The sequence below is a fragment of the Notamacropus eugenii genome, chromosome 1 (genome assembly GCF_028372415.1).
Source record: "Notamacropus eugenii isolate mMacEug1 chromosome 1, mMacEug1.pri_v2, whole genome shotgun sequence".
Classification (NCBI taxonomy): domain Eukaryota; kingdom Metazoa; phylum Chordata; class Mammalia; order Diprotodontia; family Macropodidae; genus Notamacropus; species Notamacropus eugenii.
Window position 1 is genome coordinate 103,730,464 of NC_092872.1, and position 6,261 is coordinate 103,736,724.

Here is a 6,261-nt window from a genome sequence, read left to right on the forward strand (position 1 = left end):
TATATAACCACAATTATTTATTTTACATTTGTAATGCCCCCTATATCTTCCTTGGTCCTAAATTTTTCCCTTATTCATAAATCTGACAGATACACTATTCCATGCTCTCTTAATTTGCTTATGGTATTACTCTTTATGTGCAAATCATATACCCATTTTGACCTTATCTTGGTATACAGTGTGAGATGTTGGTCTAACCTAGTTTCTGCCATACTGTTTTCCAATTTTCCCAGCAGTTTTTGTCAAGTAATGAGTTTTTGTTACAAAAGCTTAGATCTTTGAGTTTATCATATAGTACATTACTATGTTCATTTACTATAATGTAGTTTGTACCTAATCTATTCCATTGATCTACCACTCTATTTCTTAGACAGTGTGAGATTGTTTTGATAATTACTACTTTATAACACAGTTTGAGATCTGGTACAGCTAAACCAGCTTTCACATTTTTTTCCATCAATTACCTTAACATCCCTGAGATTTTGTTCTTCTAGATGAATTTTGTTTTCATTTTTTCTAGCTCTATAGAATTTCATTTTTATTATACTGGGTTAGCCTACCCATGAAAAATTGTTTAGACCTGAGTTTATTTGTGTGAAAAGTGTTTTATAATTGGGTTCATATAGTTCCTAGTTTTGTCTTGGCAAATAGACTCCCAAGTATTTTATATTGTCTACAATTATTTTAAATAGAATTTCTCTACCTCTTGCAGCTGAACTTTGTTGGTAACATATAGAAATGCTGATGATTAGTGTGGTTTTATTTTATATCCTGCAACTTTTCTAAAGTTGTTAAAAATTTCAAGTAGTTTTTTAGTTGATTCCTTAGGATTTTCTAAGTATAACATGATGTCATCTGCAAAAAGTGATAGTTTTGTTTCCTCATTGCCTATTCTAATTTTTTTCATTTCTTTTTCTTCTCTTATTGCTATAGCTGCTTGCTGATGATTCTAGATATTACTTATCATTTCATAGTAAGCTCCATTTATTCCTATGCTCTCTAGTGTTTTTAATAGGAATGGGTGCTGTATTTCGGTCAAAGGCTTTTTCTGCATCTATTGAGATAACCATATGATTTCTATTGATTTTTGTATTTATATGACCAATTTCACTGATACTTTTCCTAATATTGAACCAGCCATGCATTCCTGGTATAAATCCTACCTGGTCATAGTGTATGATCTTTGTGATATATAACTGCAATCTCTTTGCTATTTATTTAAAGTTTTTGAATCAATGTTCATTAGGGAAATTGGTCTATAACTTTCTCTGTTTTGGCTCTTTGTGGTTTGGGTACCAGCATGAAATTTGTGTTGTAAAAGGAAGTTTACCTATTTTTTCAAACAGTCCATATAGTGTTATGATTAATTATTCTTTAAATGTTTGGAAAAATTCACTTGTGAATCCATCTGGTCATGGAGATTTTTTCTTAGAAGGTTCATTGATGGCTTGTTCAATTTCTTTTTCTAAAATTGGGTTATTTAAATATTTCATTTCTTCTTCTGTTAATCTGGATATTTTATATTTTTGTAGATATTCATCCATTTCATTTTGATTATCAAATTTCTTGGCAGATAATTTGACAAAATAGCTCCTATCAATTGTCCTAATTTCATCTTCATTAGTGGTAAATTCACTCTGTTCATTTACTACATCAGTCATTTTCTTCTTTCCTTTTAAAAATAAAATTAATCAATAGTTTATCTCTTTTATTGTTTTTTTCCCATAAAACCAGCTTCCAAGTTTTAGTTCAATGGTTTTCTTATTTTCAATTTTGTTAATTTTGATTTTTTTAATTTCTAGGATTTTCAATTCAGTGTTTAATTGGAGATGTTAAGTTTGTTCCTTCTTGAGTTTCTTTTTAATTGCGTGCCCAATTCTTTGATCTGCTGCTTCTTTATTTTATTGATGTATAATTTTTCTCTTTGATCCACTTGTTTTTTTAGGATTAGTTTATTTAATTTCCAATTAATTTTTAATCTCTCTTTCCATTGTTCATTATTGAATGTAATTTTTATACTCTAAAAAGGATGGGTTTACTATTTCTGCTTTTCAGCATTTGTTTGTGAGGTTTTTATGTCCTAATACATGGTCGAATTTTTTATAGGTGTCATGTACTGCTGAGAAAAAAGGTATATTCCTTTCAATCTACATTCAATTTTCTTTTCTTTTTTTCTTTTTTAAATTTTAATTAATTTATTTTTAGCTTTTAACATTCATTTCCAGAAGATTTTGAGTTCCAAATTTTCTACTCATCTCTCCTCTTCCCTCACCCCAAAACACCATGCATTCTGATTACCCCTTCCCCCAATCTGCCCTCCCTCCTATCACACCCCTCCCTTCCCTTATCCCCATCTTCTCTCTTCTCTTGTAGGGCAAGATAGATTTTTATACCCCATTGCCTGTATTTCTTATTTCCCAGTTGCATGTAAAAACAATCCTCAGCATTTGTTCCTAAAATATTGAGTTCCAACTTCTCTCCCTTCCTCCCCCCCCCCATCCCCACTGACTAGGCAAGCAATTCAATATAGGCTATATATGTGCAGTTTTGCAAAAGACTTCCATAATAGTCATGTTGTAAAAGACCAAGTACATTTCACTCCATGCTATCCTGCCCCCCATTGATTCTATTGTCTCTTTTGATCTTCTCCCTGACCTAAAGTATTTACTTCAAATTACTCCCTCCTCCCATTTACCCTGCCTTCTATCATCACCCTCATACCCCACTTACCCTTTTCTCCCCTACTTTCCTGTAGTGTAAGATAAATTGTCATACCAAATTGAATGTGCATGTTAGTTGCTCTTTAAGCCAAATATGATGAGAGTAAGGTTCACTTTTTTGCTCTCACCTTCCCACTTTTCCCTTCCATTGAAAAAGCTTTTTCTTGCCTCTTTTATGAGAGATAATTTGTCCTATTCCATGTCTCCCTTTCTCCTCCCAATACATTCCTCTCTCACCCCTTAATTTTATTTTTTTAGATATCATCATTTCCTATTCAACTCACCCTGTGCCCTCTGTCTATATATGTGTGTGTGTGTGTTTGTGTGTGTGTGTGTGTGTGTGTGTGTGCGTATAATCCCTCCAACTACTCAAATACTGAGAAAAGTTTCAAGAGTTACAAATATTATCTTTGCCTGTAGGAATGTAAACAGCTCAACTTCAGTAAGTCCGTTATGGTTTCTCTTTTCTATTTACCTTTTCATACTTCTCTTGATTCCTGTGTTTGAAAGTCAAATTTTCTATTCAGCTCTGGTCTTTTCATCAAAAATGCTTTAAAGTCTTCTATTTCATAGAATGACCATTTTTCCCCTGAAGTATTCCACTCAGTTTTGCTGGATAGGTGATTCTTGGTTTTAATGCTAGTTCCTTTGACTTCTGGAATATCATATTCTAAATCCTACAATCCCTTAATGTAGAAGCTGCTAGATCTTGTGTTGTCCTGATTGTATTTCCACAATACTCAAATTGTTTCCTTCTGGCTGCTTGCAATATTTTCTCCTTGACTTGGGAACTCTGGAATTTGCCTATAATATTCCTAGGAGTTTTTATTTTTGGATCCCTTTCAGGAGGTGATCTGTGGATTCTTTCAATATTTATTTTACCCTCTGGTTCTAGAATCTCAGGCCAGTTTTCCTTGATAATTTCATGAAAGATGATGTCTAGGCTCTTTTTTTGATCATGGCTTTCAGGTAGTCCCATAATTTTTAAATTGTCTCTCCTGGATCTATTTTCCAGGTCAGTTATTTTTCCCATGAGATATTTCACATTATCTTCCATTTTTTCATTCTTTTGGTTTTGTTTTGTGATTTCTTGGTTTCTCATAAAGTCATTAGCCTCCATCTGTTCCATTCTAATTTTGAAAGAACTATTTTCTTCAGTGAGCTTTTGAATCTTCTTTTCCATTTGGCTAATTCTGCTTTTGAAAGCATTCTTCTCCTCATTGGCTTTTTGGACCTCTTTTGCATTTGAGATAGTCTATTTTTAAAGGTGTTACTTTCTTCAGCATTTTTTTGGGTCTCCTTTAGCAAGCTGTTGACTCACTTTTCATGATTTTCTTGCATCACTCTCATTTTTCTTCCCAATTTTTCCTCCACTTCTCTTACTTGATTTTCAAAATTCTTTTTGAGCTCTTCCATGGCCTGATGCCATTGCATATTTGTTTTGGAGGTTTTGGATGCAGAAGCCTTGACTTTTATGTCTTCCTCTTATGCAATGCATTGTTTTTCCTCATCCAAAAAGATGGAAGAAAATGCCTGTTCACCAAGAAAGTAACCTTCTATCGTCTTATTTTTTCCCCTTTTGGGGGCATTTTCCCAGTCAGTTACTTGACTTTTGAGTCCTTTGTCAAGTGGATGATATACTCTAGGGAACTGCAAGTTCTCAGTTCCTCCAAGGGGGCACAATCAAGGCAGAGGAGTTTACTGTTCTCCTGGCCTGTGCTCTTGTCTGGGAGCAACCATAAACACTCTTCTGCCCAGGATCTGTGAGTAAGATTCCCTGTCCAGAACCTCCACCAGCCAGTGCTCCTCCTCACACCAGGGACCGCCACTCAGGGCTGAGATCCAGATCAGCAGCTTGATTCCTCCAGGGTATTTAGGCTGAGGGCTACAAAAATGGTGCTGCTGCTGCTGGGGACCAGGGCTAGACCACATTCCCTTCTCACCCAGGTGAAAGAGCTTTCTCACTGACCTTTGAAGTTATCTTTGGCATTTATGGGTTGAGTAATCTGGGAACTTCAGCCTGCTCCAGTCCTGTCCCTGCTGTACTGCGCAGCCAAGGCTAGACTGTGCTCCATGGGCTATGCTTCGCTCTGAGACTGGTGCAATAGACCTTTCCTGTCAGCCTTCCAGGCTGCCTTGGACTGGAAATCTCTTTCACTCTGCTGTTTTGTAGCTTCTGCTGCTCTAGAATTTGTTTATAGTCATTTTTATAGATATTTTATGGGCTGTGGGGGAAGAGCTTTTACAGGTCTATCCTTCTACTCTGCCATCTTGGCTCTGCCCCCCTCTATTCAATTTTCTACAGAGATCTACTGTATCTAACTTTTCCAGAATTTTATTTACCCTCAACTTTTTTCTTATATTTTAAATTAGATTTACCTATTTCTGAGAGGGGAAAGTTGGGTTCTCCCACTAGCATAGTTTTATAATCTATGTCCTCTTGTCCTAGTTAAACAGACCTTTCCTGTGGTGCTGGTAAGCTTCTTCCCTGCTCGTAGATCAATTCCGAGGCAGTTTTTTAGTTGGAGGGGAATTTGGGAGGGCTTCAGAGGGTTCCTCACTCTATCATTTTGGCAATGGAAGTCTACTATATGTTATTTTTATTGTATGTTTAAGATTTGTATTGTTAGGGGGGTGGAGCCAAGATGGCAGAGTAGAAAGACACACATACACAGGGTCTCCCCACACAGCCCATAAAATACCTGCAGAGAGGAACTCTCAACAAATTTTGGAGCAGCAGAAGTGGAGAACAACAGAGTGGAGGAGATTTCCAGCCCAGGGTGACCTGAAAGGCCCATGGGAAACATCTGTTACACCAGACATGGAGCAGAGCCCCAGCCCAGCCCTGGCCATTCAGGGCACAGCTCATGAACAGCCCTCTGAGGCAGAATCTCCAGTCTCAGAATCCCCAGTCACAGCAGCAGCACCAGCAGCAGCAGCAGCATGTCCGCAGATCCCTCAACCCACAGGCACCAAAGGTCAGTGACAGGGTTTTTTCAGCTGGCCAGGAAGGGAGAAGGGCCTTCCCATAGCTCCAGCCTCAGGCAGTGGCTCACAGATGCCACATTGGGCAGGCTGCAGCAGTTCTTGGCAGCCCCTATATCAGCCCACATACATTGTTGGATTGTAAAACCCCTGGGGGCACTGAGGAGCTGAGTCTTACCCCAGCCCTTTGTAAAGGCCCTGAGGGAGCTGGTCTTTGTCTCACACTGAATGGTGGCCCTGCCCATCCAGCTTATCTGAAATCAGCCCCCAGTGCTGACTTGGTGGAACTGGAGGCCAGGTGGCAGTGGAGAGGTAACTGCTAAGATTCTGGACACAAAAATCTCTTTCTGCTTCCAGATCAGTGTACACACTGGATTGTGCCACCTTGGAGGAATTGAGATCGCACAGATTCCCAGAGTATAACCTACTCTTGACAAAGGACCCGAAAGTCAAGTAACTGGTTGGGAAAATGCCCAAAAAAAGGGAAAAAAAATAAGACTATAGAAGGTTACTTTCTTGGTGAACAGATATCTCCTCCCATCCTTTCAGATGAGGA